Below are 15,188 nucleotides of genomic sequence, written 5' to 3'. Positions count from 1 at the left end.
ATGAAGATGTCATTGTGCATGATTTTCTTGGTTCTCTTATTGATGCTAAGGAAGATAATGTAGCTATTAAGTTGGATTTTCATCGCTTTAGACATCGGTATATTTCCTATATCTTGTAGTGGAGCATATAACCTAAAGATAGGATCAAATTCATAATCTTCTTCTTCGTAGTCATCATCTTCCCCCAAGCGTGCTTTCTCTAGAACATTCCAAATTGAAAAGTAGGAAAAGGAGGCAAATACAATACAACTCAACTTTATCCATTGGGCCTGGTTTAGAAACAAAGCAATTAATGGTTTTTGTGAATTTTTTCTCAGTGGAAATTCTTGAATCCCTGCTCAAAACAAATGCTAGGGCTTCCATATGGGAGAAGAAGTAAACAAAAAACTATAGCTTGAGGAGTGTTCACCAAAAATCCAAGATTTAATGTAAAGTGAATTGCAAAAATTTCAAAAATACCCTCAATTTTTAAAGAAGAAGGTTTTAAACCTTGAACCCTTGAAAAATTTTAGTTATAAAAATGAAAAAATGCATGTAATTTGATTCAAGAATCCTTCCAAAGTTATAAGTTAAAGGTTTTTGTATTTGCTACCAAAAGTATTTTTCATGAACACTGAGACCGGGATATTTTGCTACTTGTGACATTTCATAAATAGAACCAACAATCATTCTTTCATAATTTAAATAATTCTGCTAGTTAAGATGTGGTTGCATTAATGTTGTGTTACAAATAACGTAACCTTAGAGCTACAAGGGTATACTCTGGGTATACTCAAAGTATTGAAATCTACTTATTTGACATAAGTTTGTTGAGCTAACACAGAGAGAGAGAGAGGGCGAGCGAGCCACCATGGACATCTCTCCGAGCTCGACAAGCTTGTGCTAGCTCTTCATGAGGCCAAGGCAATCAAATTCAGGTGCTTCAAGCTCAAGAGCGACATCACCTCCCCCATATACATCAACCTCCGTTTCATCGTCTTATTCCCTGACGTGCTTGTGCAGGTTGCACAGGCCATCTGGTGCACCGTCTCCTCCCTCTGCTTCGACGTCATCTGTGGTGTCCCCTACACCACACTCCCCATTGCCACCGCCATCTCCCTCGCTCGGGCCGTTCCCATTGTCGTGCACCAGAAGGAGGTCAAGGACTACGGCACATGCAAGTCCATCGAGGGCGTCTTTTGCCCTGGCCAGTCCTGGCTAGTCCTTGAGGACCTTGTCACCAACGGCGCCTTTGTCCTCAAGACTGTCGGTCCGCTCACTAATGTCTCACCGATGCTATTGTGCTGATCAACAAACAGTAGGGGGGGCCGTGCAACCCTGCACCAGAATGGCGTGAAGCTTCATGCTGCGCTCGAGCTGACTCAGATGGTGGAGGTGCTCATGTAGCATGGGAAGCTAAACGAAGATGTGGCTGCCTCTATGCAGCAGTTTTTGGCAGAGAATCAAACTTCCTTACGAGGTCCAGCACAAAGGCAGGTTCCCCATCCTCCTAAGAGCAGGATGTCTTACAGCCAACGTGCTCTTCTTGCACAGAACGCAACAACAAAGAGACGTTTTGAGCTCATGGAGAGGAAGAAGAGCAACTTGTCATTCGTTGCAAATGTGAACACAACAGAAGAGTTGTTGGTTATATCTGAAAAGGTATGTATAAGCTTTTTTCATCAAGATGAGGATGGCAACTTCTTGTCTTCTGTCTGATGCTATGGCCTATTTATATGCCCCTTTCCACTCACTTAGTATTGTTGTATTCGATTACATCCACTTGGAGAGAGGGAAAGTGAATGCACTACTGGTCATTACACATGTTGGTATTTCTGTAGCACTGTACTGTACATCTGATGCTTTCATTTATGGATCCTATTGCCCATTCATCATTCGCTTTTGAGTTCTTGTTCTTCACTATTTTCACGATTTGTCTTTTATCACTTCTGTTCATTTGTGCATTCTCACATGGTATAAAAAATGACTGTTTTTGCTGCTGTATTTACATTGATTACATGTCTGCAATCTTTGCATTTGCTGCTTCCCAACCTGCTTCATGTTGGGTGACTTATTTACCTGCTAATCTGAGCTGATGTACCTACATTTTCTACTGTGGAGCTTCTTCTACAGCTGCATGACATCATTCTTGAATCATGAAACCTGTTTTCTATTGTTATAGATGGCTGCACCTTGTGTTTTTGCTGCTACACCTGTTGTGGAGAGCTGGGACTGCTTTGCAAAGGCTGATTACACTGTTGCCTGTGGTTGTGATCCCTTACTACTCCACTGTTTGGGTTGGTATCTGTGCTTTTTTGATTGTTTGTGTGAGATTGAACTGTGAGCTAATTGTTGAATTCTTGTGTTGTTCAGGATGATTGACCTGAAGTGCCCCATGTTTCTCTCTCTATTCTCTATTCAGTTAGAACAATAGTGAGATTTGATGGTATAACTTAACCAATAACACAAGCAATCGATCAAGCAATCGATCAATGTGAGCTTTTCTGTCCTTTACATTGATTTCAAGTTACATAATTGGAAAACACAACAGTTCAAGGAAAAACAAAATGTATGCCTTTTAATTGTTCCTTGGAACTTAAATATACTAACACTTCAAGTCCAGAGACCTTCTTGATGCAATAATTTGCTCCACATTAGTACAATCATCTAGACAAAGAGGAGCATTTCTTCAAGGAGCTGTCTGATTGGATCTGTGTGTGGTACAATTGAAGCCATCTTTACATGTTTCGGTTGTATACACTTATCTGGTGGATGCTGTCATGTGCAGGTTATGTGAGTTTACTATTGTAAAGGCCTTGGTTAGGAACATCACCACAATATTCGATCAAGGCAGTTGCAGTACGAGTTATGAGAGACTGAGGTATTCACCATCACTTGCCAAATATGTAATTAGTAGGCCCACCTCTTAACTAAGGGCAACAAAAGACCACAGCTAGGCTGGGCGCAGACAATTGTCAGTGCATTAGTTAGTCAAGTGCATCTATGTCTAGTAGGTGCATTTTTTGCATCTAGAAAAGATGAGCTTGTCTAATAGGCTGCTCACTTTTCTAGATGCAAAAAATGCACCTACTATAGTGGTTGCACTTATTGCATCTATGTCTAGTAGGCTGCTCACTGGAGTGGTTGCTAAAGCAGCCATTGGACAGACTCCAGAGTTAAAATATTATGTCAAAGGGATATTGGAGAATGTCAAATTCTTCATAGTGCTATTTGGTATTATAGAACACCAAGAAATCATAGGTTCAAAGGGGTGTTGAAGGGGGAGTCTCAAAGTATTGTGATCATCCATCATTCTTATGTGGATTATTGAACTTGTTTTCCTCTTTGTGGTGTCGTGGGCTTGAGATGTGAACATTGCTTGACCTATTTCAGCTTGTGCAAGGCTAGGATTTTGGTGCAATCTAGACAAACTTGTACTTAGAACCATCTCCTTAACTTGGATCACAATTCAATTGTTATGTTTAGGGTCTTTTAGATGCTAAATATTTTACTTGCAAAGTCTATTTGGATTCTTGAGTAGAAAGTTCAAAAGATTATCAATCTTGTTGTGAGAAGGGTCACTTGTAAGGAAATGCTAGGGCAATAGAGAAGGCACAATTTTTACGAGGCATATGGCAATACAATCTAATTGAATGTTCAATGAGAGAAGAGTGTATCAAAATGAAGTATGTACAAGGAGGCCTTTGGTCTTCATGTCTGGAGGGCTAGGATTGGAGGTGAGTTGATGGAGTTAGAGATGTTGGAAATAGCTCCAAGAGGATGTTGCATTGAGATGAATCCCAAATGTAGTAGCAATAGTTAGACAATGATGATGGGGCAACTTGCACAGGCTAGAAATGGTGACATTTGAGAATGTGTAGTAGTGGATCACTTGAAAAGGGAAATGATGAGCAACATGTTTTGTAGAAAGGATCATAGGATGTAGGTAGCCAAATTGTTTTGTGAGAGGGCATAATGGAAAGGAAAGTGAACTCGGAGAGAATAGAGAAGGCTTGAAAGAAACTTAAGAGTTAGAAGCAATAGTTAACAAGGTTGCAATAGTTAGCCCCAACATGCAACTCGGAGCATTTGTGTGGGTGCTAGAGGGGGATGAGATAGAATGAGGAGGGCTGGATGAATGAAGAGTGGATGATGGATTAGTGGAGTGAGGGGGCAAGCTACCTATAAATGGGCAAGTTGTAGTCTCAACTAGTATATCAATCGACTAGGCCCAAAATATTGGCACTTAGGTGAGCTTGCCCATTCCCAAAGTGGCCATCACGATAGAAATGAAATGTATTGGTGCAACTTCCAATAAACACTTAAGCTCGGACACATAGGTAGGAGATGACGAGACATGATAGACATGATTGCTAATATCCCCTCTTAGATCCTAGATGTGGTGGGAGGCCAAAGAAGATGGACTAGATCCAAGGGTGGTAGGAGTGCCACTATCGATGAAGTCCATCAATGATGAATGCCAACCAAGAAGTAAAAGAACAATAGGGACAAAGGGCCATGGAATAGGCATGCAAGCGGTATGGGATGGTATCTCGATGATGAAGGAAAGAGACCGTCACATGAAGAAAAGGCTTGTGGAGGATTGTAATCCTTGAAGAAGTTCCTCACAATCTTGGGTATCCCTCTCTAAAACACAAAGGCTAGGGAATCTAGAGTTGCATCTTTGATATTGTTCCCCTTTGAAAGGGATGGGGGTCTGAGGAAACGACCAAAATATATGGTGGGGGTGGGGTGGAATCTGTTGATGGATGGTACACAAATGGGAATGAAGGGGGCAACAGGAAACTACCTCAGAGGGCCCTTTACAAGAAGGGCCATGGAACCTATACAACTACAAATCCTATCAACTTGTCATAAGAATGGCCCTTGAAGAAGAATCTATAGTGAGTATGGCTTGCTTGGTGAAGACAGCTTAAGTACCTAGTCTAGTAAGGCCATGGATTGAGAGAAGATGAAATCCTAAGTTGAAAACATGTAGGATTTTCAAAATGGAGCTTGAAGTTGATGGTTGGGCGAAGGTAAGGGTATTTTTTCCAACACTTCTTTTGAAGGTGTGAGGTCTTCCCATAGTGTGGATACTTTGAATACCCGTTGTGGTTCCCCTTTGTATTTGTATCAAATCAGAAGATTACTTTGATTTCTTGGACCTCTTCTTCCCTTCCTTTTGCTTGCCTTGTCCTTCTCAAGAAAAATGATGGGATGGCATGCACTCATACCATATCAGGGAGATAGTAGGGATCGCGGGGAGAAACACAGAGTGTATGACAAGCACTAATATTTAAATCTAAGGTTCACTAAAGGTTGGGGAGTACTCCAAGTTGCAAATGGCCTAGGAAAGCTAATTATGGATGGGCACATTTAATTTTGGACTGAAATTAATTTTTTGAATGATTAAATTTGAAAATTAATTAGCAGCTGGATAATGCTGGAAAATGGGTTTAGAAGGCTACCACTTGGCAAAAATTCCCATGCAAACTAAAGAGACATTTTTGGGGGCTTGAGAGATGGATTTAGTTCACTCAGCCTCCTGCAAGAGAGAGGAAGAAGATATTGTTGGTCTGATCTACAGCCATTGGAGGACCATCTGAGGCAGCCAGGAGCAAAGAAATATCAATGTCCAGAATTGCAGCATCATTAGTAGTTACCCTCTACATGACCCACCAATGTCACCCACATAGTGATACCCACATGGTTATAGAGTAATGGGACTAGCATAAGTCTTAGCATAAGTCTTAGGTAGGGGCTATTTTAGGATAAGCTAGGTTAGCTTCATTACTTTGGTATCAGAGCATTAGTTTAGATCCTGTCAAAAGTCATTTTCATGCATTAAATCTAGTTACAGTGACTAGGGAGTGAAAACCATAGTTAAAAATTAGTCATAGGAGTTAGTTCTTCCATAACCGTGGTCACACATGGAGATCTGTCACAAACTATGACTAAGATGGAGGTTCTTGGCATGAACTAGTGGATAATGGCGGGCTTCAGCTATTTTGGCAGGTTGTGACTAAAATTTTGACCAAAATCTAGGGTAACATGGACAAAATGAAAGCTACAGTCTTTAATGAGACCAATCTTGAGTTACTTTTTTAAAAGACAGGGTTTCTTCTCTTTCTTCCAACTTTCTTTCATAGATTTCATGGAAAATTTCTACTCCTACCTTGATTTTATGACTTCTACCTTGCAAAAGCATTCCATACCAAGCTTCTTCATCAACTAAGCTTGCCAACAAGCATCATTTATGGTGGTTTTGCTTCAGATGTGTTGCTTGCTATGGAGCTTTTAAAGTCTACAAGCACCATTTATGGAGGTTTTGCTACTTCAGCTGTGTTGCTTGCTATAGAGCTTTCAAAGGTGTCAATGCACAAGAATTGGTGTTCATAGGGAGCTAGCTTTAAATATTGATGAAGGACAGGTAGAAGGTATCTCATACACTAAGCTTCCATCCCAGAACTGCACCCAGGAGAGACAGACATTAATGAGTTCAGGGGCAAACAAACCGTTCAATGTGTTCTATCTCATCAAATCAAGAGGCACTTGATCATTGGGATGCCATTTCTGACTGTTAGCTTTTATTCCAGACTGCACACAGGAGAGACAAACATTGATGAGATCATGAGTTCATGATTAGTCATTCCAGAATTGCATGCAATGGAAAATACGATGAGGAGATTGAATAACTGGATAGATCATAAGATCTTCCTGTTCAACATCACATTCGGGCGGCCATTCTCTAGATGATTCATGTTTGGCTTCAGCTACTTGTTCCTTTTCTTAGTAATCCTTCTCCTTTTCCTTTGCAAGCGTACAAAGAAATCTGGACTAATGAGGCATCCTTTTGACCATCTTGCATCTTTGCTCGCCTTGACGTGGAGAAATTTGGACTGACGATGTATTCTTTGACCGACTTGCATCTTTGCTAGCCTGAGTCTGCGTCTTCCTGACAAGGGGAGTGTTCTGGCAAGAGAAGACGTCGAGTGCCGTAAAGGATGGATAAGTAGGTATTGGAGAGGATGAACCTATTGCAGATGGAGGTGCAGGAAATTGCTTCCCTTCACATCTCGATTGGAATGCTTGTGGCCATAAATGAAATGATTTAAGACGACCTCTGTGTTGTTTGTTTTGAGCACAGACTGGCAAGGAAGCATTAAATGTCTCCAAGGCAAGGCCAGAGCGGTTTGCTTGCACTTGGGGTTTGATATTGCATGATTGGCAAAGTAGCGTTAATTGTTACTGCAGGACTGGCAAGGCAGCATTAATTGTCTCCAAGGCAAGGCCAAAGTGGTGTGCTTACACTTGGGGTTTGATATTGAAGGATTGGCAAGGTAGCGTTAATTGTTACTGCAGGACTGGCAAGGCAACATTAATTGTCTCCAAGGCAAGTCCAGAGTGGTGTGCTTGCACTTGGGGCTTAGGGAAGGAGGAATAGGGGTGCCATCACCTGCCCCTGCTTGGGAGGATCCTCCGAAAAACTGCCATGTACCAAGTAAACAACCAAAAGATTGCTCTCAGGAGGTTTTTTCTTACAGGATATGGCAAAGTCTGATGTTATGGAGGTCTTACTGAATGATGATTGTATTGATACATCATCTCAAATTCTTCCCTAATCATCAACAAATGTCATTAGGATTTTCCATCATCAAGTGGATAGGTGTATAGGTCGAAGGCCCTTTACGGCCTCAAATAGGCTCCATGTGCTTGGAATGAGAAGATATACTCGTTTCTCCAAGGGAAGTTGGCGTATTGACATTCCTCTTCTGATCTCTAGTTGTATATCCACACCTTAGTTGGAGAGCATGCATTGTTCGTGCTTTATGTGGATGATTTTATCTTGATAGGCGACATGTCTAGAAGGTCATGTAGACTAAGGAGGCACTACATGAGGTGTTCGAGATGATAGATATCGGTCTTCTCCATTTCTTTTAGGTCATAAGATTTACTAGACTCCAAGGGGGTTTTCATCTCCTAGTAGCTGTATGTGTAAGAGCTTTTGGCCACATTTGAGATAGATGGATATAAGTGTTAGCCTGCTCTTATTCAGTCTCAGTCTGTCATCTCCTGGTTGTGAACTCCTGTCAGAGTCTGACAAGAGACAGAGGAGCTCTGTCAGTGTGTTTTCAGTCTGCTTTAGTCAGCATGTAGCCCTGGGCATTTTACAGCCCAGATCTGGGCTGTTTTTGGGGTGACTGCCCATTATTTTGGGCAGTCGGACCAGTTCTGGTCAGTCGGACCAGAACTGGCCAGTCGGACCAGATCTGGCCAGTCAGACCAGATCTGGCCAGGTCGGCCAGTTTAGCTGGTCGGCCAGTTTTCTGGCTGGGGGCTATATATAGCTGCCCCCCCAGTTAGTCCAGCATTCATCTCATTCATGCTCTGCAGGTTCAGCACTGCTCCCTCCGTCTCCGTCTCTGGCATTGGTGCTGCCTCTGCTTCCAGTCTGTCCTGGTTCCCTCACTGACGCTCCGGGCTGCGTGCAGGGACTGTTCTGTCCATTCCAGTGTATTCAGCATTCATCTCAGTCAGTGCAAATTTTCTTCCTTCATTCTCTGCTTCATCTCTCCTCTCCTCTGTGTTCGTGTTCTTCTTTCGCTGCGCACTCTCACATGGTATCATCGCCTGATTGAGAGCACGGAGGACGCGAGAAATACCTTACTGCTGCTGTTCACAGTCCCACAACAGCTAGGCGATTCCTTCAGGAGGCTGCCAACAGGACTATTCCAGCCAGGCGACTGCATCAGAAGGCTGTACAGCCTGCGTTTGCTGTACACAGGGGCTGCCACATCATCAGTGACGCAGCAACCCTGCGTTTGCTGCCAGGTGACCTCCTCTGCTGCAGGGCGACCCTCCTACAGCCTGCGTTTTGCTGTTTTGCAGGTCGCTTCTACCCTGGCTGCTCCTATCCTGCAGGCGACCTCTGTCTGGGCAAGTTCCCGGTGCTGGTGGTCTCGTTTCTGGTGTTCGCCATCAGATCTATTTGCGTTTTGCAGATCCAGGTGGCTGTAGGCACTTTCTGCCTGCATCTTGGTGGTTGGTGACCACACTGTTGGTCCTATTTCGTCAGCGGCACAACTTTCTTTGGTATTTTGCAGATTGGAAGATGTCTTACCAGTTTTCAAGCTTTGAAGACTCAGAGGATGAGCTTCTTTCTCATCACTCCTCTGAGCGGAGGCGGGACTATCGTGAAGTTCGACAACGGGATGACCCTCCTCGCACTCGTCCTTCTTCAGTCCATGCATCTCAGAGGGTTCCATCTACTGCGAAGGTTTCTTCAGTGAAGACTGCATCTACTGTGTGGATGCCTTCCTTGATTCCCTCTATCCAGGTGCCGATTCTCCCTTCCTTTCCGAAGGAAGACAACAGAGTCTGACAGGAGACAGAGGAGCTCTGTCAGTGTGTTTTCAGTCTGCTTTAGTCAGCATGTAGCCCTGGGCATTTTACAGCCCAGATCTGGGCTGTTTTTGGGGTGACTGCCCATTATTTTGGGCAGTCGGACCAGAACTGGCCAGTCGGACCAGATCTGGCCAGTCGGACCAGATCTGGCCAGGTCGGCCAGTTTAGCTGGTCGGCCAGTTTTCTGGCTGGGGGCTATATATAGCTGCCCCCCCAGTCAGTCCAGCATTCATCTCATTCATGCTCTGCAGGTTCAGCACTGCTCCCTCCGTCTCCGTCTCCGGCATTGGTGCTGCCTCTGCTTCCAGTCTGTCCTGGTTCCCTCACTGACGCTCCGGGCTACATGCAGGGACTATTCTATCCATTCCAGTGTATTCAGCATTCATCTCAGTCAGTGCAGATTTTCTTCCTTCATTCTCTGCTTCATCTCTCCTCTCCTCTGTGTTCGTGTTCTTCTTTCGCTGCGCACTCTCACAATAAGGCCATTTCTACTCCTATGGATCCAAACTAGAAAGCTATGGCCTATGGAAATTCAATAATGGTGGATGCTTCCCTCTATAGACAGTTGATTGGGTCCTTGATTTGGCTTCTTAACACTTGGGTTGATTTATGCTTTCATGTAGGTTTGTTGGCTAAGTTAATTAGTGAACCCAAGGTGGTTCATTGGAAGCTTGCTATGAGGATTTTGTAGTTTTTGAGGGGGGCGTTTGATCTTGTACTCATTATCCAAAGGGTATTGAAGATTCACCTTTGGTTCTTACGGGTCGAATGGATTCAAATTGGGTTGGAGATGTTGATCAATGGAGGTCAACCAAGTGTTATCTATTGGAGTGGCAAAAAGCAGCCCACAGTTGCCTTTCCTTTCAGAAAGGTGGAGTATAGAGTAGTCTTCTACCTGATTCAATGTCAAGATGTGTGATGATGCAGAGAGAGTAGGGTTTGCGGACATAATGTGTATACAATAAACACTGAGAGAGAAGAGAATCTCAGAAATACAAGAAGAACATGGTGATAATGCACTAAATCATGCTATGAGAAGAAAAATTGATACAACGGAGCGGAAGCTCTAAAGATGGCTAGTCGTAAAAGTAATGAAGTCAACATACTTATGTATTATTATTTTTTATAGCATACAACCTTTATCATACTACACAATCCAAATGTATAAGACATGCTTTGGACATGTGGATCTTAGAGTCTTTTGTGTATAGCTCTATGTTACAATGCTATTGTAAAAGTTTCATAATATTAACATCATGTTTGGATATCCATCTTGGATCATTGTGAGACTTCCATGGCTAAAATATTATAGTATTATGTTTTAATTTGAATTGTACAGAAGGGGCCATGAGAATGCACATTCAATTTGAATTTTAGATTTACAGAGGGGATATAACTATTGACTTCAAAATTCACAAAAGGAGTATATAAAATAGTGAAAAAAATTTAAAAAGGGGTTTTTTAAGTATCCTTTGAACGCACGTTATATAGAGGGCTTCTATAAGGTGACCCCCCCGAGAGGATGGACCTAAGTCACACCCACTGCACTTTCCTGAGTTTGATTTAGTTATCTAATTACCTAACACATTATGTTTTGACATGCAAAATCAGCTTCCTTAATTAAACAAACTAATCACGAGTTCCTTCACGTAAGCTAGGCACTGACACAAAAACAATGCCAAGCAAGTTCCTTTTTCTCCAATAACTGCTCTTTATTTATAAAAAGCCTGGAGTGCATCCAATATCATGCCCAAAGGCTATCCCAGCAATCTACAGGATTGCTGCTCCAAGTACACGGGCCTCGAGATCCTATCTCGAGTCACGTCGACCTCTTGTGCAGGATCTAGAGGTAAGGGATTTACAGCCAGAGCCTCCCCTGGCACCCAAGCTCCTCCCGCTCCAAGTAGCACCCACGGATAGACCTCTCCCAGCGGGTTAGGTCCATATACCCGACGGGGTTAACAACCCCCTTGGATAGGGCTAGGCAGACAGTCGGAGGTAACTGTTCCTGCCTCTCCCTCCAGAATTTCAACCTGAAGCATTAAGTGTTTTCCTTGAATTAGTTCCTTGAGCAAAGAGATCTTTTCGTGACTTGGCAAGATCCCAATACTTTCAACAAAGTACACAAGAAAATGGTCATGGTAAGTTGACTTATACTTGCCCTTTTCCCCTGGGTTTTATCTTAGGGTATCTTAGTCCCTAACTCAAGCATTAGCTAGTCAGTCAATGCAATGGACATGCCTTATTCACAACCCAACCAAGGGTCTTTTAATCTCTAACTCCAACCAAACACAGTTAACACACATGGCAGCACATGATTCTTTGTTTAGACTTTTCAAGATACAGTCTAGATGCATGTGATCCTTCCAATTCTCTTAGTGTAGTTGTATGCAGGATTTCCCAATCAGCCTTAACCATCGTGCAGATTGTGTGTTTTAGTATAGTTGTACCTCTGAAATTACCTTTATCTCTCTTCATTTCCGGCAATAAGTACTTATTTCTAATACACCAGATCATTATTGACTTGCGTATATGAAAGTCTAGGGTTTTGTCTAACGATGCAAGTGCATCTCATGAACAGAAATTAACATTTCATGTGTTTCTTTTAACCATGATTGCAAAATGTGAATTCTAAATGACTATTCATGCACTGAACTAGTTAAAAAGCTATCATTTTATGTGAAGTAAGGTGATAACCTTATCATTTTATGTGAGTAAAAGCTATCATTTCATGTGAGGTAAGGCGATAACCTTATCATTTTATGTGAGTAAAAGCTATCATTTCATGTGAGGTAAGGCGATAACCTTATCATTTTATGTGAGTAAAAGCTATCATTTCATGTGAGGTAAGGCGATAACCTTATCATTTTATGTGAGTAAAAGCTATCATTTCATGTGAGGTAAGGCGATAAAGTTATCATTTTATGTGAATTCCAAACTCTTCCGTTTCATGCATGTAACTTAGTTCTTAGAGTAAACAAAACCTAAGACTCATTCTTATTCCATGCATGTCATCAATCATTTCATCCCTTCCACAAGAAATAATTCCTAATTAATTTTAAAGCTTAGAACCTGGGCTTGATTCGTATGTGCGATGTTGGTCGCTCTGCTCGCCTCTCCAACATTACCGTTAGCTTGGGCGCCTACGCTTCCTGCGACTTTCTTCTTGGGAGCCATTCGCCTCATGGAGATTGGGTAGTCCAACGGGTTTTGGGTTGTTCGGGTTTGGTAGGAAAGACCACTGAATGGGGTCCTTCGCCAAGGGAGTGGTTTGGGTGTGGCTTGTTGTGGTTACCAACTCTCACTCCCTCTCCTTCCTTCTTTCTATCTCTCTCTCTTTTTCTCTTATCCTCCTACTCTTTCTCTCTCTCCTCCACTTCTTCTTTTCTCTTATTCTCCTACTCTCTCCCCTTCTCTTCTTTTCCTCTCCCTCTCCCACTCTTTTCTCCTTCTTTCCCTTTCCTCTCTTTTTCTTCTTCTTCTCTACTTCTCTCTTTCTACTTCTCTCTCTCTCCTTCTCTTCCTTCCTTCTCCTTCTCTCCCTCTTCTTCTCTTCTCTCCTCAACTCCTTCTTCTCTCCCACTTCTTCCCTTCTCTCTCCCGCTTCTTCTTCTTTTCTTCTTCTCTCCCTCTTCTTCTCCTCTCTCTCCCTCTTCTTCGATTCTCTCTCACACTCCGCCTTCTTCTCTCCCACTTCTTCTCTTCTCTCTCTCCCTCGTTTTTCTTCTCTCCTTCTCCTTCTCTCCCTCTTCTTCTCTTCTCTCTCCCTCTTCTTCTCTTCTCTCTCCCACTCCTCCTTCTTCTCTCCCACTTCTTCTCTTCTCTCTCTCCCTCCTTTTTCTTCCCACTCCTCCTTCTTCCCTCTCCTCACTCCTTCTCCCCTCACGGCCCAAATTCGTGTGACAATCATGGAGGTGGTGGCTTTGTTTGGAGGACCCTGGGGAGGGTCTCACGGCATCTCGTAAACCGGGGGGGGGGGGGGGGGCTATAGTCGAAGGGCCAAGGCCGTTTCAGCAAAATGGATGGAGAAAAAACAACCAGTCAGAGGACCAAGTAGCACCGCCAACAAGGAGAGGGAGAAAACCTTCAAACGGAGGCCCAAAGGCCCTGCGCAACTGCTGATGGGGGGGCTGACGTAAGGGAGGGGGGGCCATAGGCTCTATCGGTCATCAAGTGAGGCAGCAGAGTTGATGGGGGGAGAGGGTGGCGACATGTGGACAATCGTAGCCTCCTCTCTCTCTCTCTCTCTCTCTCTCTCTTTTTCCTGGGGAGGGGAGAAGCCTCCCCTTATATAGGGGAGGGGAGGAGGTAGGTGGTAGAGCCACCCCTCCCACCTGGGGGGCTACATGCCCCGTAGCACCATCACTCCCTCTTTCTGTCTCCCCAACGATGTGCTGTCAGTGGGGAGAGAGGGGGGAGAAAAAAAATTGAACTAATGATAAAAAAATTTCTTTTTCTTTTTTAAATTTCAGGGGAGGGTTCCTATGGCCCATTACATTCTTTTCCCCTTAGAGGAATCAAGATGTCCTCATTTCGAGAGGACCTAGGGGTATTGTTGGTTGAGAGTATCTTCGTCCATCCAAGTGGCATCCTCTTCGGGATAATCTTTCCACTGGACGAGGTATTGTCTCAAGTTCCTTGACCTCAAATGCCTCTCCCTGACATCTAGGACTCTATCAGGCTGTAGCTCAAGGACTCCTTGGCTAGGCATTACTATTTGCTGATCATCAAGTACATGATTCGGATTAGGAAGATACTTTTTCAATAGGCTAACGTGGAATACTTAATGAACCTTTAGGGTTGCAGGCAGCTGTAGTCTGTAAGCATTAGGTCCTAGGCACTTAGTGATCTTATAAGGTCCACAATACCTTGGACTTAGCTTCTTGTACTCTCTCAAGGACAGTGAACTCTTTTTAGGGCGTACGTGGATGAAGACCATATCACCTTCAAAGAAGGATCTGTGTTGTTGTTTCAAGTCCGCATAAGCCTTCTGTCTATCTTTGGTGGCTTGGATGTCTTGTCTTATTGATTTGATTTGATCATCCATGTCTTCCAGCATCTGCCTTGAAGCTTCTACCCTCAGGGTTGGATCCGAGAAGCTCAAAGGAGTACGACAATTGTGCCCATACAATGCTTGAAAAGGGGTCATCTGAATACTTTGTTGTAAGAAGCATTGTAGGCAAACTCAACCAGTGGGTGGTAAATATTGAATCCACTTTTTGGGTTCGCGACGACAGTATGCCCTAAGCATATCTTCAATGACTTGGTTGACTCGTTCTGTTTGACCATCAGTTTGGGGATGGTAAGCTGTACTGAAACATAGCTAGGTCCCAATAGCCTCGAAGATAGCCCTCCAAAAGTGTGATGTGAAGAGAGAGTCACGATAACTAATGATTCTTCTGGGTAACCCATGCAGTTTGAATATTTCCTTGATGAATAATCTTGTGATGTCTGAGGCTTTATAGTTTGTCTTGATAGGGATGAGATGTGCAACCTTGGTGAGCATATCTACTACAACCATAATAGAGTTGTATCCTCCCTAAACTTGGGGTAGGCCAACAACAAAGTCCATACTAATGAATTCCTATTTCATTTGGGGAATGCCAAGTGGTTGCAATTTTCCTGGCATTTTGACATGGTCTGCCTTAATGCGATGACAAGACAAACATTCCATGACATATTTGTGGATGTCACCCTTGAGCCTATCCCAATAATAGCTCTTCCTAACCGCATTAAAGGTCTTGGCATAGCCAGGATGTCCTGAGAAAGGGGAGTCATGGGCTTCCCAAAGTATCTTATGC

General features: G+C 43.3%; 1 pseudogene across 1 annotated transcript; it reads left to right on the top strand.

Annotated features, from left to right (window-relative positions):
• The first annotated feature begins 813 nt into the window (after positions 1-813).
• Positions 814-2,460, top strand: LOC148029073 (uridine 5'-monophosphate synthase pseudogene; annotated as a pseudogene). The gene is made up of 3 exons (XR_015692366.1): positions 814-1,641; positions 2,162-2,246; positions 2,353-2,460. The product of XR_015692366.1 is annotated as a uridine 5'-monophosphate synthase pseudogene (transcript).
• The last annotated feature ends 12,728 nt before the right edge of the window (positions 2,461-15,188 follow it).

This window comes from Lygodium microphyllum, chromosome 11 (genome assembly GCF_053477565.2).
Source record: "Lygodium microphyllum isolate KBCC chromosome 11, Lygodium_microphyllum_v1.1.10, whole genome shotgun sequence".
In the NCBI taxonomy this organism is placed as follows: domain Eukaryota; kingdom Viridiplantae; phylum Streptophyta; class Polypodiopsida; order Schizaeales; family Lygodiaceae; genus Lygodium; species Lygodium microphyllum.
Note: the sequence above shows the minus strand (reverse complement) of the source record. Positions and strands in the feature narration are given on the sequence as shown.